The sequence below is a fragment of the Typopeltis vanoorti genome, chromosome 10 (assembly GCF_054136105.1).
Source record: "Typopeltis vanoorti isolate ZY-2024b chromosome 10, IOZ_Tvanoo_1.0, whole genome shotgun sequence".
NCBI classification, from domain to species: Eukaryota; Metazoa; Arthropoda; class Arachnida; order Uropygi; family Thelyphonidae; genus Typopeltis; species Typopeltis vanoorti.
Genome location: NC_143558.1, coordinates 79,773,092 through 79,800,420, shown reverse-complemented (window position 1 = coordinate 79,800,420; position 27,329 = coordinate 79,773,092). Strand labels below are relative to the sequence as shown.

Below are 27,329 nucleotides of genomic sequence, written 5' to 3'. Positions count from 1 at the left end.
GAGTTATCAAACATATAAGCGCAGACCAGAAAGCTCTTAGGCCACGAGTATTGTGCGGAAAGATAAACTGGAGTATGAAAAGAAACTGTCTATGCAGGCTAAAGGCAATCAAAAGAATTTTATCGTAATGCCAAAAGCAAAGAAAAATGAATATGGAAGAATAGCTTTAGTGAATGCAGGTGATAACCGAATTGGCTAGGCCTTTCACATATTTGTATAACTTGAGTCTCAGCTCAAGAATGATACCCCCCCCCCAGCAATGGGAGAAATGTATGATAGTTCCATTGTACAAGTGTGGTGTAAAAATTAATGTGTCTAATTACCGACCTATCAGTATCTCTGATGCGATAGTGTAGATTTTAGAGAAGTTGGTAAGAACTCGCATACAGAAATGGGTAGACAAAAAAAACTATACTCTGCAAGGAGCAGCAGAAGTTTACTAAAGGAAGGTTTTTGTTCATATTTTATAACAATGTTACGGCCCAGTTGAATAAAAAAATGGATACACTATAATAATGTTGAATTTTATTTTTCTAAGGCATTTGATAGGATACCACGCGAGTTAAGTTTGTTCGCAGTAGAGCAAAGAGTGAGAGCTAGGTTTTACTCTCAGAGCAGTGAGTGAAAGGAAATTCTGCCTTTAGGGATAGTGAGTGCATCTAGTGTGAATGCTTTTAAGAAAAGGTATGATAGCTGATTTGGGTGATTTATAGCCACTCTCTATGAGTCCTTTGCTCCCTAGAGGTCTCAGATAATAATAATAATAATAATATCATACCTGTCCAAAGATATAATTAAACCATCACTAGACGAAGCAGAAGAAAACGTAAAGAAACTCAAAAGCAATAAACCACTAGGTAATAGCATAATAAAAACTGTACTGACCAAATATGATGGTAGTGGCAGTGAATTAATTACAGAACTACATGGACTTATAATGGAAAAATGAAGAATACGAATCGGCAGAATGTGAGGAATGTGAATCGAGCCTCTAACGTTTCCTAAAGAAATAACTTCAATATTGAAAGAATTATTAATCACATAATATACACATACAGTCCACTGAATTCCTTTATACAGATGCACATAAACGTCACTTACTCAACGTATATGCAAAATACTTGGTCACGTGCGTCACCACGTGTTCTAGGCAACTATTTAAGAATGCTACTGGTCAGTAATCGTCAATAGTGTTGATGACAATGGGAATAACAAAGGATCTCTCGGAGTTCGATAAAAGGCTTATCGTGTACCAGCCTGGCTGGAGCCATGGTTTTGAAAGCGGGATATTCCAGGAATTTAATCAGCAGAAAAATAATCCACCTTGCTTCTCTACAAGGCGTAACAGTAGTCCTAAGACATTCTTTCAGGAACGAGGTCGCCGCCGTCGTGCGAGAAGGCTTGTACTGGCAAACAAAACTTCCTGTGGGCAGCAATTGACCGAAGCATTGCATCTAATGAAGGCTGTTTCCGACCCATATCTCATCGAACTATGCGCACGAAATTGAAGACGATCGGTATTGGTAGTTGCATGCCTATACATAAACCACTGACTCCTGCGAAGAACCGGAACGTTCGTCTACAGTGTCGTCAAGAAAACGGTGACTGGATACTGGAAGACTGGAAAAAAGTCATGCCGTCCGACCAGTCGCAGTATAAGTCGCGGTAAGTTTGGCAGAGCCCCATGAAGCAATGAACCCAGATTGCTATGTAAACACAAACTTAAAGTTCTAGAGGTGGTGTCATGGTGTGGGGTGATACGATGGAGTTCTGTTGGTACGGAAAGGGTACCCTAATATTGTTGGAAGGTAAGGTGTCCTCCAAGGAATATCTGTACATTGTTGCGGATCAAGTTCATCCTACAATGTTGGTTTTTTATCAAGCAGGTGACGGTTGTTTCATGGACGACAAAGCCACTGCCCATATTGCAAGAATTGTTCAGAAGTGGTTCAGTGAGCATAATTTCTACTTCCATTATCTTCCCTGGCCACCACAAAGCCTAGGTCCCAACTCCATTGAGAATGTATGCAGCATATTAGAAAAACAGATCCAGAGCAAAGTCTTCTTCCGTGTAATTTGAGCTAGTTAAAAAGCTGTCTGGTCAAGGTCTGGTATACGTAGATGCAATCCAACACCTTATAGTATCTATGCCAAACCATACATGTGCTGTAATTCGGTCTCAAGGTGGTCCAACACGGTATTAAATAAAAGTTTCTAATTCAGTGGCCGGTATGTGTATAAAACAGGGAACAAAAATACATATAAAATTACAGAGGGATATCGCTTAGCCACAGGCTACGAAATATTAACCAACCTTATACCAGAAAGAATCTTATCACTTACTGAAAAAAATGTCACACAGAAGATTATGGCAAATAGGTTCACGGTTGACCATTATTTAAATAAACACAAACTTCAGAAAGAAAGAAAAAAAACTGTAATCATCCTACCATATTCTATTTATAGATTTTCACTTAAAACAGTGTATGATAGCATTCAAGAGCCTCCGTATAGAAGAAGCTCTTTGGTTGGAAAGACTTGGGTTCGAATTCCGTATAGGAAGCGAAGAACCTTTATTGGGACTTTTCAAGTGAAGTACATGTATGTCAGCAGTACATATGCCGAAAATGGCTTAAGATAAAGATTTCTAATAGTGTGTTGTATCACTAATCGACAATCTCATTACGAAATGCACTGTTATGACTGCAATGTTAATTTCATAATTAACGTTGCAGTCATTGCGTTTACTCTGTAAACGCATAATGCTCATTTTGTTCTCTGTAAATGCATACATTTTCTGCAGTGCTACTACGTAGAAACCATCAGCCAGGAGCTCGGATTTCTCAGGGAGTATTATTTATACAGGAGTTTTAATTAGTAGCAGGACACAAACAGCAACACAGTCGCGTCGCTGTTTCCATGAAGAACCGTTGCACTTAATCAAAACATCAACTACGGCAACCATAGCATAGAATACAATAGCATAAACATAACTGCGACTAGTCTGCAGGGACTTGGATATTTAATTGAGAGACGTAATTGTCTTGAGCGATTTTTCCTGATATGGACTCGGACCTTTGGTTGACTATCTTGAAGGAGAAATACAGATGGACCTGAGTCAATTCTGGTTAACTTAATGGTTCAACAGTTATACGGAGCAGATTCATGTCTCTTTTAGCAAGACAGTTCACATCACATTGCAGATGTTATTACGACACGGCTTCAGGAAAGAATGTGGAAAAGCTTTTCCACATATTTTCTACATAGAATATCCATCTCAACCTAATTCGACACCGGACGAACGGATAAAATGGAACGTCGAGCGGGGCCGGACCGATATGTCCGACCTTGGTTCATGGGCTAGTAGTTATGAAAGGAAGAGGAGTCCAAAATGCAATCTAATGACTTCATTTAAGAACGAGTTCCGTTAAATACAATTGATATTTTTCTAAACTCTGATCCTGCAAAATAACCACACCAGAAACATACAGGAATAAAAAAAAGTTTGGAAAACGATAAATCTGAAACTACGGTGTGTCTGTCATGTAGATGGTGGTTATGTTAGTCTTATTGCACAGTAGCTTCTATCATCGTGAGAAGTGCAATATTTTCGTGACGAAAGCAAATGACTATTCAGAGATAGAGAATTCGTTCACCAAACCAGTTCAGAGTTTTTATCACATCATCTAGCACAGAATATTGGCTCTCTCTCTCTCTCTCTCTCTCTCTCTCTCTCTCTCTCTCTCTCTCTCTTCCGGAAGAACGGAATAGCGAAAAGATAAGGATGATAGTTATCTGCGAAAATTTCTTAAGCAATGTCCACGATTTAAAGATCATCTTATACAGAACTACTCTTCCATCCAGACACTGTATGACTTGTCAAGAAGACGACAACTGTAACCCTCAAAAAAATTTCTGAACCGAAATGGAAACAACGGAGAATCCATAGTCTTATTCTGGTGACAAGTTCCTAACTTTGACCTCTTCACTGAAATGAAAGCACCACTCTAAGAAGGAACTTTCAGTAATAGAGTATCTTACGAACGGTGGGTGGGTTTCTGGTGTATTCGAGGACTACCGTTCTTGTAATGTAAATTTAAGCTATCACACTTGTCTGAAGATACTAACCAAAGTTCGATAATTATAAAAAATGTAGAAAAAAATATTTAAAAATAAAAAATAAAATAATAATAATAATAATAATAATTTTAAAAAAATCTTGTTGATATTACATTTCCACATTTCTAATGCATATCGTAAAGAATTTGTTGTCATTGTTCCTTAATACTTGGGAAGACCGGATACGGGCGTAAATAAGTGCCGCATGGTGACACTCCAAATTCCATTCTACTTTTACCCTCGAGTAGTTTGCTGTATCCATCATGCACTCGCATGTATTCTCTGACCGCCTGTTTTTCTGTAGAATGAAAAATACATTTCCTAGAGGAAATATCTTGCCATCTCCATAAGCTAACGAAAAGCTAACTCGTCTTCAAATGAAAATCTCTGCAAATGTTCCTAGCATTATCGGGAAGAATCGAACCCAGATCTTTCCAACCTAAAGGCGAATGCCGCAACCTCCAGAATGAGTTGCAGCGCTCTCTGTAATGGGAATCTACCCGAAGATAAATAGTGCATGCATTTTGGTATCATTTGTTATGAAAAGATCAAAATCCTTTATGATCGAACTATTTTGGGTTATTTAAGAGACAGTCACGCAAGGAGTCATGTTCCAAAATTCCACTGAGACACTGCAATGGCTATAATCATGCGTGCTCATTCTAGCGAAGTACAAGTTAATAAAACTGACTGAACATTGCCTGTCATCTGTGGTATAATCAATCTATAGTTTAAAAATAGATATCTGAAAGTTATTAGGTTTTACCACGCTAACATGCTAGATTGTATTATCAGTTTCACATAATAAGTAAAGTCTGGTAAGTAAAGGATATTTTTCCTTTTAGGTTTTTCAAGTGGCAGTTAAGTGTTTATATTCATTTTACACATTTTGCAAATCATTACTGAGAATGACAGCATCGGAATTTCAAGGGTCAAAATATCAAATGTATTTTTTCTTCGCAATTATAAGATCCTTTCAGAAGTGTCAAGATTAAAACTATTATGAAATTTTGGAAACCATATTCGTAGAAAATTTAAAGATGTAAATAGTTTTATTAATCTTCTTTCTGTTACTCGTATAGTGTGGGAAAGAATCGAATAAATTCAATATAATTAAATCTCTTTACTATGCTTTAAAACTTGCTGTCATTGTGGCATAATTGGAGCTCCTTAGCTCAGGTCGGATCTCACATGGTGGTATTAAGGAATTTTCCCTTCTTCCACAAACACCAGCCACCAAATTAGGCGAACATGACAGAACAAGCGAAATTACAAGCCATAAATCCTAATCTCATAGCATGAATTACTTCATCCCGTACTTCTAACCAAACCAAGACAATGATCAATGATTATGAAGATAATTAGCGAATAACGCATTCTTTTCGTAATGTCACTTCGAAAAATACAAGCATGACGCCCTGTCTCAAAAATGAAACTACGTTTCATTTTTGAGACAGGGTGTCATGCTTGTATTTGAGACATTTTTATTAAAACTTCAATAATATCAAGGCAGAACATCTAATTTTTATGCTCCGTAATGTTTACGTTTATCTGTGAAGAAAAAAAAACGTTTTCCGAGATATTTGCAATAATAAATTTTCGATAATATAATGTGACTAGGAGCATTTAAATAAATGCATAATATATGAAATACTATATTACTAACATTCGTAATATAACTATACTACGCCATTATAATACAGTTCAAATTTATATAATGGTTAAAAAAAAATGATCAACTGAAAGAACTTCTCCACAGACTTTCAAGTAGTGCACCATAATTATCTGTTATCTGTAACTAAACACCACTTATAACTGGCCTATTTTTGTCCTTAAATGAGGGATCAAATCTCCGGAGTTAGTTTCACATTAAGAAGCTTACAAAAGTAAGTTAAGTTCAACATAATTAAACGGATAGCAATTTTTCTAAAGCAATTTATATACGTAGCAAGGCAGTCGAACATTATAGGCTTCTTTCAAAATGTCTTTCATCTAATTTTGTGTATGAGCTTAACTTTCACTAAGCTACTTTGTGATAACATAGTACACACACACAAAAAAAAAATCTATACCACCTGCAAAGTTCCTAACAAACTACTATCTTCGCGTTATTCTGTTTTATTAAGATAAGAAAAAGATGCAGACAAAATAATTGCCAAGAACAAAACTTTATAAGAAAAAACATGTCATTATTACGATAAACAGTAATTAATAAATATGCTGGCTACGAAATAGCTTTTCTTTCTTTCATCTGATGAAATGATCTTCTTCGAAGGCGTGGTATTAAAGTCGACTTTTTGGTTGTCCTTACCTGATGTATTTTTTATGTGTGTTTTTTTTTTCTGACCAAGGTGGACTAAGTTCCACAATGACAGAGGATACTGTAGACACCTAGAAAGGAGAGAGGATCCTGGCGATCGCTGATTTACCTCAGAAGGTGGAAATTTTATTTAGAGCCTCCTTTAGAATTAGAACAGTATAATTCTAATTCTATGTTGTTTTATGAGACAGCCCAGGGTGACTCTTTTTTTTTTCTTTTTGGAAAACAACAGGTGCCGGTACGCATTCTTTCTAGAAGGAAAAGGTGAATAGAATGATAATACCGCTTCAGTATGTCAATAAATAATAATAAAGGTGCCAGTACGCAGTATCGTTGCATATCGTACCAAAAGAAGAAAAAAACATTGATGTATGGTAGAGATATGGTGTATGTATGTTGTTTGTGGCTGATGTCCTTTTTAATGAGTTCTGTTGTATCAATTTTGTTCGAATGATGTAAGCAGAGAATGTTTTTCTTCCAAATACGGTGGTACTGAGGACGAAATGCCGTTCTGGTTAGCAGAGTGGATAAGTTGGCTAGACATCGGCTATCTGGGTTCGAATCCCGCTATGAGCATAGATGTTTGTAAAACCTGCTCTGGACGAGCTTGTATAGTTCCATGAGTTTATAAGGCTTGTCTCTTTAAAAAAAATGCTCAACCTTGGAGGCTGAAATTTTGAACATTCCAAGTTTCTGGGCATGATCGTGATGTGAAGTGGCATGTTCCCGGAAAAATTCTTGCCCAGAAAATTTCTTTGCCAGAAATATCTTTATAGTGATCATTTTTCTCACAGTGATTGTCCACTATATCAGTTTTACGGCTGATATTGAAATTTTAGACATATATGGGGAAAAAATGCAAAAACAAAAAAATATATATATTTAGAAAATCTAGTTTCTTCCTGTATTTCTGTATCATTTTAATTAGGTTTTATTTGAATTTTTATCATTTTGTGTATAAAGTAAAATTAATATTTTGTATTTTACAGATAAGTAAGCTCTCTAATTTTTATTTATTTATTTGGTTTGTTTGTATTTGTTCATTTTTGTCTTACTTAGATAAGACACATACCGGCTGCTGAATTAGAAACTTCACAGAAATCAGTGGTTTACGTCGCCTCTTAGACAAGCAATTTGGGTTATTTTTCCACTGATTAAACTCCCGGGATATCCCACCTTTTCAGAAACCAGTCAGCTCTGCTGTTTTCAAAATCGTGGCTACAGACAGGCGGGCACCCACAATAAGCCCTATATCAAACTACGAAAGATTCTTTGTTTTTCCCATTGTGGTCAAATGTGAAAATTTGTGACGATAATGACCAGCAGCATTCTTAAATAGTGGCCTAGTAACCCATCCAACTTCCTTGTAACTAAAATATATAAGAAGGCCAGAGCTTCTTTTTCCTTGGTAAAATTAAATTGGGAATGGATATCGTTGAGGAAATGTAAAATATTAGAAACAGCCTGTAGGCCATATGGCCAAATGGAAAAAAAATCGTCTATGTACCTGGGCCATACTTTAGGCCTGAGGAGGTAAACGAATTATTCAAGTTTCCAAATATTCCATGCATAAGTTAGCAATGGGGAGAGGGAAAGTGAGGAACCCATTCTTCTTCAGAACCACCACTACACTTGGAACAACAAGTTCTGCTTATATGATTTAAATAAAATGGATACGACAGAAAAATTCTCGTTAAACTCCTTAAAAAGAATAATAAATTCCACCTCGCCAACCACATCGTAAAATACATTATATGTTTACCTTACATAAAAGGTAAAAGGATAAACTGGGCTCCCTCCTAAAACAGTACATAATTAGAACAGTATACACCCCTCTGAACAAAGTTTTCACATTCCTGAGACAAATCAAGGACCACCAGAATCCTTCCTCCTTTCCACGTGACAACAGCATCCTATCAATGGGGGAACGCAGTATTTTGGACAGACAGGACGGACCGCCTTGATCAAAAAAAAAAAAAGAACATAAACATTCATCCGGTAGGGATAAACTAAAAGCGGACTAGCACAAGAGAACTAAGAAATCACATGGAAGGAACCAAGATACTTCATAAATCCCAGTTTAATTCATAAACCGTATTGCAGTTAACCAGGTTCTGTAGAACTCAGGGAAGGGAGGGAGGGAGTGAAGAGCCCATAGTTAACCAGATTCTGTATAACCTAGTTAACTGCAATAGAACTAATAGTATGATCTTGAATAGATTTTGGCGCACCACCCTATCTTCCGTTAGCATTCTTCTTCTTCTTCTTGAGTATTCTTCAGGTTCTTTTTTTAGTAGCAGAAACTTTCTTTCTACTCTCTTCTGTTGTGAGCCTTCTCTTCCAAGGTTGTGTACCTGTCTCCATTCAGAATGTCATCTAGCATTGTTTTACTTCTCTTCCTCTTGGTCTTTTTCAGTCTATTTTTCCTTCGATCGCATCTCTGATGATTCCATTCCCTCTTAGAATATATCCGATCCAGTTTCCCTTTCTTCTTTTTATCCTCTTTAACAGACTTCTTTCTTCTTCTACTCTTTTCAATACCTTTTCATTAATTATTTTATCTGTCCATTTGATTTTTCCATCCTTCTCCAAATCCACACCTCAAAGCTTTCCAAAATCTTAATTTCTTCTTTCTTCAATGTCCAAGTTTCAGCTGCATAGAGGGCAACACTCCACACATAACATATGTTATTAGTCTTTTCTTTAGGTTTCTGTCCATTTTACTTCTGGATAAATTCCATTTTCTATTAAAGGCATCTCTTCCCATCGCTATTCTTGCTTTTATGTCACTTTTACATCTTCCATCACTGTTAATTCACACTTCCTAGATATTTAAATGTCTTTACTAGATTCAATTTTTCCCCATTTATTCTGATATCCATACTTGCCTCTTTCCTTGCTATTTTTATTACCTTTGTTTTTCTGATGTTAATTTTTATTCCATAATTGATACAGGATTCCAATAATCTGTTCAACAGGTGTTGTAATCTTGTTTCAAATTTGATAATAATGCCTTGTTATAAGATATATATATGTTGTATCATATATGTATCTTATTGCAAATATCTGTCTACCTCCAATCTTTATTCTTTCTTCCGAATTCTCCAGTGCTTCTGTAAACATTGCTTCAGAATACATGTTAAACAAAATTGGTGACAGAGTACAGTCTTGTCTTACTCCTCGTCCAATGATACCTGGTTCTGTTGTACCATATATGTCTCTCACCATGGCAGTTTGTCTCATATATAGTGAAATAATGATTTCTTGTTCTCGGGTCATTTCTTTATTGTCTTTGTGTGTATTGTTTAAGTGCCTTTGATAATTCTACCTTGAGACAGCGAAACCTCGGCTTGCAAATAATTAGTTTTAGTCAGTAAATTTATCTGCTTTCCAGTTTCACGGAGTTTTTGTTCAAGAAACTTTGACATGAATCATTGCAACAGCTACGGAAATTTGACTGGAAACAGACCCTTCTGAAACACTGTGGTTGCTATGGGTTGCTATGGGTGTGGGTGGAACGGATACTGCTGGAGTGATACAGTTAGGCCCTCTAAAAGCAATGAAACAGAGGTCAGAGAAGTTTTCGAATACAACTGAACACTTCAGCTGGTTTTTTAAAGGACGATCTGTCCCTCTGAGTACTACTTGAAACCCTACGAAGAATAATACTCTCCGAGGATATTCTGCGGACAACTAAGAGCTGAAACAAGCTATTCGTAAAGACTTTTATACCAGAGGAATAAATAATTAAAAGAAATTTCATTTAGAAATCACAGAAGACGATTAGGGATCAGTCATCACCATCAGTCAGAGAAAGAGTGGTCATCTTCGAGACATCCAGTTTATCGAAGAGTAGCATACCCATCTCATTGTCCTGTACACCTTAGGTTCAACGGTCTGTTATGGTAATAACTCGGCTTTTTATAAGCATAATTTTGGTAATGATATACCGGTTAATCTTGTTTTCATAGTAAGCGATGCCTCAGAGCCTATGTTTCTCTGGCCGGTTTATCTACCTTTTCAGGAAGAATAACTACATTCCCTTAGTATGAAACTAATTAACTCACCTTCAGACAAAAAAACATTATATCAGGCCCAAATAGGATCTACAATAACGTGTAGATCAAACAAGCAGCATTGTCATTATCAACTGTGTTACACAAGGTACACAAGATTCCTAAAGGTCAATTTCTTTAAAACGACGAATGACATTTGTACTCCCTTTTTACTCCCCATAACAGACCGTTGAACCTAAGGTGTACAGGCCAATGAGATGGGTATGCTACTCTTCGATAAACTGGATGTCTCGAAGATAACCACTCTTTCTCTGACTGATGGTGATGACTGATCCCTAATCGTCTTCTGTGATTTCGAAATGAAATTTTTTTTAATTATTTATAAAAGTCTTTACAAATAGCTTGTTTCAGCTCTTAGTTTTCCGCAGAATATCCTAGTGAACCTAACTACTTTCACTGCTCCGCCATCTTCAGTGGCTGGTAAATATTTGTTGCATGTACTAATAAGAGATTTAGAAAAAAACAGATGACGGTTTCGATGTCAGTACGGATCTGAATTTTCAAAGCAACCAAGCCTATGAGGCCAGTGTCTTACATTTTTAACTGCGTGCTTTCTTCAGGCGTTTAGCTTTTCTGGATGAAAAGCCAGAGATTTCAGGAGGAAGAATCTTGTCATTTCTGTATACCACACCGCCAAACTCACCTTCACTTGAAAAGTCCTTATAAAAGTTTGCGTCGTAGACAGAATTCGAACCGAGTTTTTTAAACCAAAAAGCATGACAATCTTCGATAACGGAACTTTCTGGGAAAAAATTGGATAATTATATATTATGTACAGTGAATCAGTTGCAGAGAGAGAGAGAGAGAGAAAGAGAGAGATCAGTGGATAACATAAATGCTGTCTTTGCTAAATGCAGAAGTCAGATTTGGATATGTTAGAACGTTAATGGTGTTCTAAAAGTAAAGTTTAAAATTTATGCGAACCAACATGTTATGTGCAGAGAACGTTATCGATGAGTTGGTAATATGATTTTATGAAGAGAAATAATCTTGTATGGAAAGGAAACATCAAATCTAGATTAGACTCTAATAGAAATCAGTTAGCCAGGAAAAGTTAAAAGAATTATATTAGCAAAAATAAGATAGATTTAATTTCACTGGCACTGATGTCTAGTTTTTTATGCAAATTCCACCAAGAAAAAGGTTGTAAACTACAATACATTAAAACCATGGATGGGAGATTTTTTCTTTTTTCTTCTCTTAATTTATAGATAGTTTTATTTATTTTTTTTTATTTCTCTTTCACATAATCCCAAAATCTCTTCTCGAAACCGAACATCGAACTTCTCAAGTCATAACAAGCAGGGTGGTGGTGAAATAATCTCCTATCTAAAAACAATAACAAACATCCACGGAGAGCTTCGAACCTAGCGTAGGTTCGAACTACCAGGTCGGTTGTCTACTGTGTTGCTTCTACATATTAGTTGTTTATCAAGCTATATGATAACTAAATAGGAAAAAGAAAATAATAACTCGTTTGCTGCACTTGGCAGACGAGACAAGTACAATAATTTGTTACTCGCTGGAAAATAATGCAGCAATGCAAAAAAGTATCATATCATTGATTTAAGGGAAGAAAAAATTACTTTGAAAGTGTATTAGAATGCGACATGGTATGAACTGTATAAAAATATTGTGATTTATAATTTGTTTTAAAAAAAAGTACTTTTTACGTTTAAGCTAAACTTAAGAAGCATATCTTTTCACAGCAGGGCAATAGGATGAAAGATTTTTGGATTGCATTTTTTTCTATATGATTATAAAATTTACCTGAATGATACTTGACGTACCCTGAGTACATTATGTATCATTGAGGGATGACACAACGAGTCTTAGTTTGGCATCATTATTGAATATATGCAAAAGGCCTGTATTAGGAACTCGGTTAGTATAACCTGCGAACATTTTAATCTTAATGATGTTACAAACTCTTCCTCTTTTCTGTGTCAACTTGGGTTTTAGCATAAGGAAATAAAGTCACTCGTGCTAGATCAAGAGAGTAAAGAGAATGAGGAATTAAAAATTCCTGCACGGACAAAATAGAGTGAGGATGTTCAAATTTCCTCTCAAAATGTTTGACATGAACCTATAAATTGTATATATCTTTGTTTTCATGGAGAATGTCTATAATCAGAATCATATTTTTATTCGTTTTTCATCGATGGATATTCCAGCCTTCAACTTCACGAACAAACGGCACTAAACTTTTGAACCTATCAAAATTTAAATTTTTGAATTCTGTTTTTCGTTTACTCTCTTAATAAAAATAAAATTCTTTCAAAAATTTTGTAATATTTTCCAGATTGAAACGGTATGTAATCACGTAGTATTCTTTGAATTCTATCATTTTTGAAGCAGGAGAAAGGAATATCTGAAATTCTATTTACATAATTGTGCTTCTCGCTAATTCAAGGTAATATTTTGAAGAAACAAAAAACTATCTAGCTGATTCTACTCTATATACTTGGTGAAAGATTTCCGTTCTAACTTTATTAGAACGGAAATCTTTCACCGTTCTAATAAAGTTTTTATTAGATCAGCCTGAAATTTCTTTTATCCCATCTAGCATAAGAAAAGTCTTGAGAGAAAGGAACTTCTGCTTTCATATTCACATACTTAACTGTCTGCATTTTCTTATATTTAACTATTATATCTTTTATCATTTCCCCCAATCACCATGTATGTCCGCGCGGTTAGCCTAGTGGCTTTGCGCTTCGCAACCATATGCCTGGGGAAGGAGTGTCCTAGGTTCGATTCCCGTCAGAGACGTGAGAAGCTGAAGGATCTTCCTCAGCCATAGCCAAGTTAGCCGGTCTTAGGCGCGGGCAGTAGGGCTTTTTCCGCCAGTTTATCTGGTGTTTTTCGTCCCGCAAGTAGGCAAACCAGCTCCGTGAACACACAGGGATACAGCCAAGAATACCTTGAGGCATAGGAGTAACCATTCTATCCTCGTATTTCGGTTACGAAATTCAAGCATGCTTGGAAGGTTGTGGGCCTTAAAGGCCTGTTAAAGCCATTGGGATAGATAGAATCACCATATATCTTCATTCGTTTTTTTTCTCGTTCTTCTTCTTCTTCTTTCTTAGCGTAATCATAATTAAAGAGTTAACAATCACTCTTTCCGACTTAGTTGACCGAGTGATAGTGCAACCGTTCTTTACCCCACAGATTGCGAGTTAGAACCCCATCATGGGATCATGGGCATAGGTGTTTACATAATATCTTGAAGTGCTAGATAAACTTCATCGCTCAGTGGGAGACCACTACTCTTGGTTGTGAAGGTTTTAAGTGGCTTGAAAATGTTCCATGTTTGGTCTTTAGAGCAGAGTTCGCGATTCCATAGCCGTTGACTCACCCAGAGTACTAAAACTAAAATACTATATATAGGTTTACAATCAATCACGGGTGGAATCTATATGAAAAAAAAAAAGAAACAAATCATTACATGGAATCATTTTCTTCAAGATGAACATGGAAAAATTATGCTAGAAGTTTATCTACGTTTTTCTTTCTCAGATATTAAGATGGCAAAATCACTGATTTTGCACGTCATTCTTCTTTGAAATAGGAAAGTTCAAGCCAATAATTTTCTTCACATAACAATGATACTATCTCAAGATGAATCAGGGTAATTTCGCTGTACTTGTACTTTATATTGTTCTAATTATAAATCAATATTAAAAAACTATTTCTTCTTTCATTATAAAATGAGTTCTGAGAAAAATACTTGTCTATTTTGTTAGCATAAAATATAGCATAAAAAATACGAATTATTTACACTGACTTGCAAAGTGTCTGTTACAGCGCATCGTGGCGAAATTTTCGCAGAAAGAAACTGAGATTTTCTTAATCGAAATTTTATGAATTCTGAGAGTTCAAGTTAATTCTTATTTTCGCCAGGTCAATTCATATTCAATTCAGTTCGTATTCAGAATACTGAGGCTGAATAAGTCAGTCTTAACAGAGTGAATAAAGTACAGAAAACTTAAACCTAAATTGAAAAATTAATTTATAATACCTTTCATACAAGTTATAGAAAAATAACAAAAATATAAAATCTATATCAGTGAACTTTGCAGCATTAAATACAATCCAATTGCAAAATGTAAATTTCCTCTTAAGATTCTGTTGAGTTTAAAATTTCAGGAAGCATGGTCGAAGGGGGAGCAATGATTCAAATAATTAAAAATTCTGTTAGTGATATTTGTTATCATAGCATTACCTAAGAAAACAGCTTAATGAGAACAATTAGTTGTTATTTTTATGTGAATAATCCGAGGAACGTTTTAAGCCTATAGTACATTAGTATCAGTCTCTATAGTCAAAACAGGAATTTCTTCAAGCCACTTCGGATCTTCAGTAAACAGAATTATTGTTTCTCACTGAGCGATGAAGTCTACTACCTGAATTTCTTTAGGTAGTAGTGATATATAAAAAATATCCACTACACCAGGCGTACACTAACCACTACGCAAGCCACTTGCTATTTCTGGCTCTTCTTAAATAAAATAACAACAGAGGTAAGCAATGCGGTTGCAATAGTTATCAACGGAAAGATGACAATTGGTAATACAGCACTAGTGTTTATACTTATTCTACACAATGGGTTTATTCTACACAGATTCTACTGTCCTTAACTGGACCGATAACCCAATAGGAAGCTATTGCTACGACAGTGGAAGGTTGTACGATAACTATAAAGTTGCAGTTGTACAACAGTGAGATTTTAACACATGAGTTCGTCATGTGTTAAATCAAGAACAAAATATATGTGACATCGTGCAGGGAGGGACATGCGCTGCATTTACTACCAGCAGGTTAACATTTGAGGGGGGGAATAAAGAGGGGATTTTATTATTGTATGATCTTTAGTGAACAATAAACCTGCCTTCGTGTGAGACCTTGCTTTGGCTCTTCCGTTCAACCCCAACCTTCCAAGGTGAATAGGTCTCGCTCAGCTTGGATTGACGTATTTATTCCAGGTCGGATAAGTTCAAAGAAAGTTTTCAGAACATTACTGTGTGATCATTGACGCTACAGCAGCGCCACCGCAGTCCTGTTTCAAATCTTTAAATGAAACGGAATTTGCGTATTTCTCAGCTGTGTAAAGAGGACGAAGACAAGCAGCAACCAGAGTTGAGAGAATCGCCGGTGTAGGAACAAGTGGAGTAAGTGATAGAGGAACTGTCCCTCCTCAGAGAAGTTTCTGAAATGGACTGCCACGAATCACGTATCGTAATAACAGTGACGTTACAGTCTACTGCGTGGGTGGCACACACCGAGCCAACCAATCAGCAGACATTGACTGCGTGGGCTCACTGATCGTCAGACGCCCCGCTCGAGTTGGATATTTGCCACTCACTCTTGTCACAGTTAGGAATCACAGAGAAAGCCCGGCCGTATATAAACGTCGCTGGGGTGTAGCATGCAAGCCGCGTCTTGAGACTTGGCCGCCACCTGTCTGCATCACCGAAGCATCTTTCTCTGGCTGGTGATTGTCTTCACGAACATCCGTCGTCTAACAGGTAACATCCACTTCTATCATTTTTTTTCAACACAAAACTCCCAGCCACTTTTCCCTTGAGAATGCTCTAGCTAATTTATCCTAACTAATTATTGTAGCAATGCTTGTCACCGAACACCACCCTCTCTCACAGGGAGAGAGAGAGAAAGAGATTATTTTGATGCTAAAGTTTTCTCTCAGCTAATCTGAACTGAGTCAGTAAATCAATAGCGCTACGCTGTTATAACCGTTACTTCCTAAACGTTCTTCAGCCAATTAGAAGTAAAAGTCCCAATCTCCTTTGGGAATTGTTCTTTTTTCTTTCAATGCGTCTTTAGGAATTAAAAGAGAGAGATTCTCCGTTCTTTGTCCGTCGTTTTACATTTTCCTTTCTAATACCTTGGATTATCAGGAAGAAAGTAATAGTAGTAGTTATAACTGAATAAGATGTACTTTTTGTGGGGGAGTCAAAAGTTATTTATGGTATGCTAATTGTTAAGAGGCCGGCTAAACAGTATACATCTGAGAGAAGTATAGTTCTCCTAGGTGCGTATGCATGCGTGAGTGCATGTACGTATTTGCACATTAGTTCTATAACTGTGCACTTGAATATTAGCAATACTTGTCGTAGTGGCTTAAGTTTAAATAATATAATCGTAAACGTCTATAATATAAATAGTCTATAAATTGCTAAAACATACAAGAATTTTAAGTATCAGCAGATGTGATCAACTTTGTAGTAGTCTGTACTTTTAAATAACTGAAATAAATAAATTTACAATTACCATACATCTATAAACACAAAATCACTCAAATGTTTTCATTACAAATAACCTATAATGAGTGACTGCTTAACTCAGTATGTCAGTTCCTCTACCAAATAGGCCTCGTGAATCCCAATAAGGCGTTTTGTTAACTAAGCATTTTGATCAACAAAAAAATAAAAATAAGTGCTTTATTAATAAATTTTTAAAAAATAAAAATAAGTTAAAGTTTTTAATTTTTTTTTCAAACTTTTTTTATTAAAAGTAGAATTAAATGCAGATGAATAACCAGTGCCAGCGAAAACACTGGCCGCATATCATGTCAAGTGAATAGAGCTCCTTTCTCCAACCTACAAGTGGTTGGTTCGAATTCCACTGTGGAATCGATGTTTGCGTATGTCTTTAGGCGACAGATAATTTTTCATCTCGGAGCCAGACCACCACCACTATTCTGCTTAATGGACAACTGAAGTGAATTGTAAAAATCTGGAATCCCTGATGCGACCAAATATTCCATTTGATTGCATCAGGGATTCCAGATTATCTAAACCCAATGTACTATTGGTTGAGCTAAACATTTTATAAATTTTCTTGGGTGGCACTGACATAAAATAAATCAGATATAATGAGATAAGCAAAATGGTTTGCAAGTTTGTATGTGATATATTTGCTAACCTTTGTAGTTTTTAAATCTAAAAACTACAACGAGTTTTTAGATTTAACACCTAAAAACTCTTTGTAGATTATATGAAAAATTAGTAGGTTAAATTAAATACAAGTCATACTAGATAATAATCCGTTATATAAAATCTGTTTCGTTTGAGAGATAGATTCCTTGCTTTCTTTTTCTCTCGAAACCTGCATTACTCGTATATCTCATCTGATGTTATAACATATCTAAATAATAGCATTATTATTATTATTATTATTATTATTATTATTATTATTATTATTATTATTATTATTATTATTATTATTAAGCTCTTATTTTTGATATACTATATTATACTATACTGTATTGTAGAGCGTATGAAGACACTTGAAATATTCACAAACTTTAATACATCGTTAATCACATTTCGACTGCAATTACAAATAGCACTCTCCCGAACAGACTTTTCAATAATGTTTATAAAACGAGTAAGATATTTTGACCTACTCAAACATCAGTCAGTTTTTGGAGGGAACTAATTTGCTCAAACTATGTCGATAGAGCCGTCCTTGTACTATGCATGGTGAATTATTATGTTGATACTCAACTAAGTCGAGTTATAATAATAAATTTATATTTTATATAAAATTAACAAATGTATTAAAACACCATAAATACCTTAGTGCATTGTCTTACGGTCTATGCTGTCTTTTTTTTTTTACTGATAAAGTAAAAAATAACAAATACGGCTGGTCGTGAATCTGCTCGCAGACTGACTGGACCAATCTCAATTGGTCCAATGAATACTGGACACAGCTACTGTTGCTTCGATGCCACCTCAAAAAAATCCTAATTCAAAACTTTAACAGTTTTTAACATGTCCGAAATATTCCGTTTTAATTATAAGTTTCATACCCACAACAAACATGTGGCTACTCTCACTTTTATAAAGGTGCGTTTCGCAACGACGCAAAATCATTTAGATTTGTTTTTCTGGATAATAAGAATCCAATTAATCGCTTATATTCTCTAATTCTCTGATTCGATATATTCGCTTTATTTATCCGTAATTCCCTTTCGTGTGCATATAAGAACTTCAATTTAGCTCGAAGGATTCATCATTAAGACACTTCAGTGAGGTTTAAATCAGACTATTTTAATTACAGGAATTATCCACAATGTTTCAAGATGGAACAAAATCATACGCTGCAATACAGAATCTAACCTCTATGACAGTGCAGAAATGAAATTGTGAAACTGCTGGTTGCACGTAAAAAAAATGAATCACATCATTCTTTAAGGAGATGAATATGAAACGAATGTTTCCTACCATTAAACGGATATTGGTGAATGACTTTAAGTGGTGGACAAGTATCATCACCTCCCTACCTATCAGAGGTCTGAAGTGAATCAAAAAAGTACCATGTTTCGTCTCTATAACATGGTTTCCAAATAATCTTACCTACAGTTCACCCACAATGCAGGTGCTATAGTTTTACATTTCGTACACCTCAGCCAATCTCAATGCTAAGGCCATGTGGCATTCACTGGGACAAGAAAGCAGAAAGGCTCACATTCTTTTCATTAAATCCCCCCATACGTTGTGATATTAATAACAGAGAGTGTTAAAACATTTGAAATATGGTAATTCACTTTTATTTAATTTATCAATATCACATAACTTATTATATTAATTATACAGCAAAAAAAGATGGTTAATTTTATTTTAGGTTAAAGCCAATCAGTAAATCTGCTTGGCTTTAACCTGTGCTTCCTACTCTCTTTAACCAGAGAGTAGGAAGCACAATTTAGCGTAAACTAATTTCTGAAGACTAGTGGGCAGCTTGCATCCACCCTTATCCAATCACGGAATAGGTGGCCCAAGATTATCAGTGATTTTAAGTGGCACACGGGAGGTGAGTACGAAAAATAAGTGCCGCCATCTAGCGATCTGTAAACCAAAACATTATGCATTATTATCTGAAATGGTGTGGCTTATACGGTCGATTTTCTTAAGTGTAACCCGAGTTTCCATGAGAAAAAATACGCCTTCCACAGACATATCTGAGGAAAGCATCTTCAGGCGGCTTAGCGCTATAAATGCAAACGTCATTTCCACAGGGTATACATACAGGCCATAACGAGTTAGTAAAGTAAAAATTATATGGGATACTTATTACGCATTGGAGTATTAGTTCATTTTAAATATCGATCATATTTTGTGTCAAAAGTGTTGTATGCTATTTTGTTAGAGTGTGATTGAAAATAAAATATTATAAAAGGAAGCACTATTAGCCTTTACTGTGGTTAATGTTAGCTTAATCTATCTATATATATATATTTTTTTTTTTATTTTTTTTTTTTTTAATTTAACTTGTTAAAATAAACATTACACGATAGGCAACAATGACTATTTACATATTATAAGTATATATTTACAGAGAAAGAAAACATTTTCCTTTCGGGTGTACAAATGAGAATGCAATAAATGAATATTCAAAAAAGTATATATATATATAGATATATAGATAGATAGATAGGAATATCCGCCTTTCGCTCAGATCCGTTCATCCTCTTATCTCACGGTTGTACGGCTTTCCTAAGATTCACAAAATAAATACTCCCTTATGACCCATTATACATGTTCATAAACTCCGTTTATGAACATGTTCAATAATTTTAATGACTTAAAACCCCGAGATAATTAAGAATATAAGTTTAATGAGGACACAACTAGTTTCGTTGTTGATTACTACAATTTACCAGACTCGCATAGCAGAGCTATGCGAGTCTGGTAAATTGTAGCTAAGGTTGCTATTCATATGAGTAAAATCGAGGGCGATTTCTTTGACTCCAGGATACGTCTTTCAAGTTCATCGTAATATTTGTGAATATTAGAAGCTTGATTCCAGTCTATTTGGTGTTGGAGGCCTTCATCAGAGTTTATAGAGAACAGGACGTGGCTGGGAGGGCCCTGGCTCGGATTCTATTATAAGAGATGTCTCTTTTTGTGCTTATTAGAGGCAAATACTTACTCTGAACTTAGGGACACCACAAGAGAGTTACATAATAGAACCAACAATCTTCTAAAATCGACTTCGGAATTACCAAGGAATATCCGCCTTTCGCTCAGATCCGTTCATTCTCTTATCTCACGGTTGTACGGCCTTCCTAAGATTCACAAAATAAATACTCCCTTATGACCCATAGTTGAAGGCATCGACTCGCCCACATACAATTTATCTAAATATTTTGCCTCTTCCTTAAAACATCTCACAAGTAAATCCTCTTCTTACATCAAGAATTCAGCTGACTTTGTTTCCAAGATCAGAAACCTCAAACTGAACAAATGAGATATGATGGAAAGCTTCGACGTAGTTTCGATTTTTACCAATGCACCAACCCAGGAGGTTCTCACTCTTCTCAAGGAGAAATTATCAAAGAAGTTTTTACTCATTGTGTCGACTCAGGCTACTTCAGATTCGAAGACAAGATCTAAAACAAAACACAGGACTATCCATGAGTAGTCCGCTTTCCCCGGTGCTAGCAAACATATTTCTTGAAGACTTGGAAGAAAAAGAAATTTGTTCGGCCACGCTCAAACCTAAAATCTGGCTCCGTTATATTGACGATGTTTTTCTTACATGGAAACACGGCCCAGATAACCTCAAAGTTTTCTTGGTTCATTTAAACAACTTTCATCACAACATCAAATTCATCTCTGAGCTAGAAGTTAACAATTGTCTTTCTTTTTTAGACATAAAGCTGACCAGGAGTACTGGTAATATTAAAATTTCAGTCTTCAAGAAACCAACGCATACAGATCGATACCTTCACGCGTCCTCTCACCACTATCCTCCGCAGAAATATGGCATTATATCTACTCTTGCGCATCGGGCCAGATCCTTATTATCAGATGACGTAGAGTGCAAAACGAACTTAATTTCCTCAAAAGGACCTTTATCAATAATGGTTTCTCTCCAAAAAAGTATTGAGAAACTTCTATTTCACCGTCGTCAACAAACCAATGAAGATTCTACTACCCCCCAGAGCTTACATCTCCTTATCTTACATTAATTCCCTCTCCCCAAAATTGGCAAGAATTTTAAAAAAGTTCAACATCAAAACGTGCTTCTCTACTTTATCAAAACTTTGATCTATCCTTAGTCAGCCTAAAGAAAAACATAACCATCTTCAGTTCCCAGGAGTATACAGAATTATTTGTAGTTGCGGTAAATTATTACGGACAAACTGATAAATCAATTCTACTTACATGAATAGCAACCTTAGCTACAATTTACCAGACTCGCATAGCTCTGCTATTCCGTACTGGCGTTCTCGCGAGATCACACGCACGAATATAAATATAGCTAGAACTGAAGCGTGGACTCCAATTCAAACTTAACTATAGTTTTTGATAAACTCTGTTGTTGTTAATGTGCAATGTTTCTGTCTTTTTGTATATACCCTTGTGCTTTGACACCTGGTGAAGTTAAATAAGGACACAACGAAACTAGTTGTGTCCTTATTAAACTTTTATTCTAAATTATCTCGGTGTTTTATGTTGTCTCGGTGTATGTTGAAGAACGACAACATCAAATAGACTGGAATTCAACTTCAAACATCCATAAATGCTCCCATGAATTAGAAAGACGTATCTTGGAATCCAAAGAAATAGCTCTCGACCCTACCCATCTAAACAGCAATCTCAGTTACAGCCTGCCCGATTCATATAGCGCTGTAATCCAGTTTTGGCGCACTCGTGATATCATTCAGTCGCACAGTGCTTCACGCCAGAACTAACGCTCGGACTCAATTTTAAACACAACTACTACTCGTTCTAAACTCTGTTTTTGTCTAAACTACAATATATATTTTTTAAGATGTTGTTTTTTTCCATGGTACTGTATTCACCTGACGAAGTCGGCATTTCCGATGAAACTAGTAGTGAAACTTTATTAAATCTCTTGTGTGTGTGTGTGTGTGTATATATATATATATATATATATATATTGGAAGTGAAGTCTGGACAATAAAACAAAAAGAATAATAACAGCAGAAATGAAGTTTATGAGAAAACTGCAAAATATACTCTATTTGATCACAAAAGAAACGAAGAAATTATGAAAGAATTAAACCAAGAATCAGTAATAGAAAAAATTTTAAAAATATATACATATAAACATAAATGGATGGAACACATTCAAAGAGTGAAAAAAAAAAAAAAAAAATATATATATATAGTAGTACTAATAGTAGTAAAGCATATGATTGTAGTGTTATATATATAGCATTCCCGCCCAAGAAAGGTTATAAACGTCTCATGAATTAGCACCGTGGGTGTGCTAAGGATTAGACCCTGTGTGGACTATTTGGCCGAAGCATCTCAAGTTATGAGGCAGTGCATTATGCTTGTCATATGCCAGTTTTTTCTAGCAGGTTAACTGTATCCGTTTTGTGGGAATAAAAACTCTACTGTTCCAGGAGTAAAAGCCCTCACTTCTGTATGAAAACGGCTAGCTCACTTGCAGGTGAAAAGCCCTTATAATAGTTCGCGTCTGCCCTACACTGAATTTGAACCATGGTCATTTCAACCAAAAGGCATGGTCGATACCAACTGAGCTAAATATATGGTTTAACTTACCAAATATCTAACTAAGAGTAAGATTTTCGGTAAGGTAAACCATGTTTTAGAGACAAAATATGGAACTTTTACAAGCCAATTCAGGTCTTAAATAAGCAATGTGTTGTCTCCCTCAGGACGAATAAATTCATCCACTACCTAAACCCGTCACAACCTTCCAAATTCAGGGCAGAAGCTGAACCTATGACCAATTCGATGACAAGTGTAAGCATGGTCCTCTTGGCTACTTGATGAGACTGCAAACTTTCTCTGAAAGTATTTAAAAAATCAGTTCTACAAGGTTTCCTCGAAAAAAAAAGATATACTTGCAACACTAACAAGTCACCAAAAACGCCTGGATTATAGCTAGATATCAGACAGTGGATGACTGTCTTTTTCGGTCTGAAATATCGGGAATTTTTACATCGTCTTAACGTATCTAGTACGGAATTAAATCTTTTTGTCTGCACTTCCGACGCTCGACTTATTCTTGTATTCAATTGCTAGCTTCACAAAACGATGATAATTAACATAATTTCTACAAAAAAAGTTTTCTGTAAAATTTCATATAAAAAACGCTATGAATTTGTTCTTTTTGTAATGATTATTAAAGAATAACTTGTTGAAACACCTTAAATCCCCTTCTTCCAATAACAACAAAAAACAGGAGTACTAATTAAAATAATGTTGGTATTTGGAAAGACTGGGGAGTTGGGAGCACAGAGCTGTAGCTGGAAACATAGGAACCATAATAAAAGTCCCTCACTAATCTAAAGTCTCTATAAAGAACTCTAAAAGTCTCTAATCTAAAAATCACTAAGCCTAACCTAACCTAACCTAACCTAGCATATATTGAACTTTTTGATATAGCAAAAGTAGGATTCGTTGTTTTTACTCTGCGAAACGTTTTTAGTTGTCTACCACAAGGGAGTAAATGGAGTTTACTAATCTGATGTAGTCACTATTGACCTATTTTTGAAAAACAGGCTAATCTTAGTAGCTATTACAATTTTGTCAATGGTATTCAACAGGCAGCACAATACTGCATTTTTTTTTTTTTTTTTTTTTTTGCATACGTGCATGTGTCACTGTGCGATGTAATAGATGCTGCCTTCGCGCAATTGTAAACCAAATTTGTAATATTCTTATTTCAAGAAATAAGGCAAAGTGGGGAAGGAATCTGACTTGGGTTAGATATCGCATCACAATTAAAGCATTATATGAAAAAACCGACTGAAGTTACATGTGAAGCATAATATAGTAGATTTTTCCACACAACTAAAACATTATATTAAAAAAAATCAACTGAAGTGTAACAGTGACTTACATATCTTATGTAAAGCCGATCTGACATCCATCGACGGATGACAGATCGGTAGTTATCGATTACGGATTGTTAGAAGAGATCAGTAAAAAGTTGGGAAGAAATCGCAATGAAGCAAACATCTTAACTACATTGAAAGAGAAAAGGTGCTCCCAAATCTGTCAATGCCAACAAGGAATTCACAAGAGAATTGCAAAACAACTGCTACATTGTTTGAATGGAGAACCGCTCTTTTTTTTTTTTTGGAGGGGGGGGGATGTTAACACTGATGCCATAAACTAAACGAAAGAGCGTAACTTTGAAACCAGAATTGAGAATATCAATCGTCAAGGTGGAAATATGCAACCCATTCTAGTCAAACTAAAAAAAAAAAAAAAAGTGTTAACGACCAACGGTTAAGTGGACTGTGAAAATAGCTTACATAACAAGAATAAAATGACAGTGAAGAGCCCGCAATATATTTTGTGTCCAAAAATGTCGCAACAAAATACCTGACATGAGTTCGGCCAGGACACTCATTTTACATTCCAGCGAGGGGCCTGATGTTTCTAGTGAAGTATCGGTAAAGTTTCTAGCTTTCTTTCGTCCCCATTACGGTTCTGACATGAGCTCTTCAGATTTCGATGTTTCCTAAGTTGAAATAGTCACTCAGTAAGAAAACACTTACTACCATTGACGAGGTTTCTGTTGAACTGATCAGACTTAAACACATCTACAAAACGAGTTTGTTGACCTGCGAAAACGTTGGGTAGCAAGTAATAAGGCAGAATTGAGATTATACTGAAGCCCTGTAAATGTATGATGTTAAATAAATGCTCGGTTTATGTTTACCAACAGGATTACAGTGTACACAGCTTTTGAAACTACCTTCGTTTGAATTGATGGCCCCGAGTAGAAGTCAGTAGTAAAATAGTTTTGCTGAAATAATCTAGTTATTTTGTCATATCTCGTACAAAATATATAGTTTACTTTTGCTTTTCGTAAACATACAAAAGAACGATATCATTGACTATTAATAAATGAACCCAAAGGAATAAAATCAGATATAAGACGATGACATAGCACTATCTTAGTAAATTACCACTTACAGTATTTGAAATTCAGTTAGAGTGATACCTGATTATCTTACAATAGTATATCAAAGACTTCCTGATGTAGTCGACGCCAGATTATACGGAACTAGAATGAGAGTTTTACAGTCAACAATGTCTTTCATTTATGCATTCCCAGATATTTCATGCAATGGATTTTTTTTCGTAGCTCTACGAATTAATCACATGCAAGATAGTTGGTATAAGAATTCAGGAGGAAGAGACAGAGAAGATAATTCAATACAATCTACGCATCGGTAATTATTAAGTTACTTTATCCTTATAATGATCACAGTACTAATGAAGACGAATCAACAATTGCTTATCAGCTGGAAAGACCTACGAATGCAAAGAATATTTACAAGAGCTTTTAAACTGAATGCGAGTTTGTCTCATACTTAAATGACAGGTTTTTCGCCCCAAAGCATAAACATCAGTCTGAAAATTAACGGACATAAAAGCTTTACAATCTTCGCTGTTTCGACCATAATTCTAACCAATTGTAATGATTGGTCAAGAAATCTAGTTACAGATGCCACACAATTTATTTGAGAATTCAGCTACCTACAATGTTCTCATCACTCTAACCAGGTGTTTTCCGGTATCCTACCTCCCTATGACTTGCCATATTATGATAGCGTATTCCACTAAATAACTCTAGATAACAAGTAAATAAAAGTACTAAACTAATGGCTTATTTCTACTACACAAATTAAATTTCTTTTTCTTCTCTCTAGTTGGTCAAGAACTTTACTGATACCACACAAATAATAATATACACAACGCAGTCCCGTAAAGCACCGTTTACAAGGATGGTCTGAAACGTTCTCGGTCTAACAATAAAAAAACGAATTTATAATTTCAAAATTATTTTTATTTTTCAACATAATCTCCCTTAAGACTAGAATACATTTATTGCAGCGATGCTCCAGTGCCATTATCCCGTTCCTATAGTGGGTCTCAGTAAGATCTGCAAAATACCCCTCTACAGCTGCAATCACCTCTTGATTCGAAGAAAAGAGCTGACCAGCAAGGAAGGGTTTTAGTTTTGGGTCAGAGGAAGTCATATCTTTTGAATAGGGTGGATGTTCCAACAATTCATAGTGCAAATATCTTAATTTTCCCATTGCCAAAACATCTTTGTGGGCAGGTGCATTGTCCTGATGAAAGGTGATTTTTTTATTTCTGCAAACCGGGTCTTTTCTCATGAATTTCTTCGTCTAGTCTGGTTAAAAGATTGGAATAATATTCCGCTGTTATTGTTTTACTTTTTTCAAGATAAGCAAGAAACAGAATGCCTTTAGCATCCTGCAGATTACTTATTTTCTCACATTTACTTCTGCGAAAGTGCAACCCGAATTATCGGATGAAAATAACCAGCTATCAACGTGAAAAGGCTAAGTAACTTAGCTTTGAGTGAAATCGGGTGAACATATTCAATTACGTCTTTTCGATCAAATACGTGGCTTAACTCCACTGAGCCATGAAGGTCTTGCTAGCATATTATATCAGGACGAGGAAATGACTAAAATTACAAATTTTATATCTTAATATTTAGAATAGGTGCACTGTAGTTCTTGCGACATAAAGTGGTTGATAAGTACAAACACAAACTATAATTTCAGAAATATACGACATAGAATTCACTCCCTGTTGCATTCTGTGTCAAGATATCACTAATTAATGTTTGCTTAAATATGGAAAATATAGTGAAACTTATTTCTGGTATTACGAAGTCCAGTCAAAATGTATCAGGTGGAATCATTTAGATGACAATCGTATGCTTTATATGTACGTTCAGTACATGTTTGTGCAGATTTAAGCACGTTAAGTCATAGGCTTATCTTGATTAAACCT

At 35.5% G+C, this 27,329-nt stretch overlaps 1 protein-coding gene across 2 annotated transcripts in view; it reads left to right on the top strand.

Annotated features, from left to right (window-relative positions):
* Gpb5 (Glycoprotein hormone beta 5) overlaps nucleotides 1–27,329 on the top strand; it is a 74,386-nt gene that overhangs the window by 12,638 nt on the left and 34,419 nt on the right. The window contains exon 1 of one of the 2 annotated variants that reach the window (XM_090398804.1): nucleotides 15,713–16,040. The exons of the other annotated variant lie outside the window; for it this stretch is intronic. The gene's annotated coding sequence lies outside the window, so the exon portion shown is untranslated. Of the gene's footprint in view, nucleotides 1–15,712; nucleotides 16,041–27,329 lie in introns of those variants that run through there. 2 annotated transcript variants of the gene reach the window in all.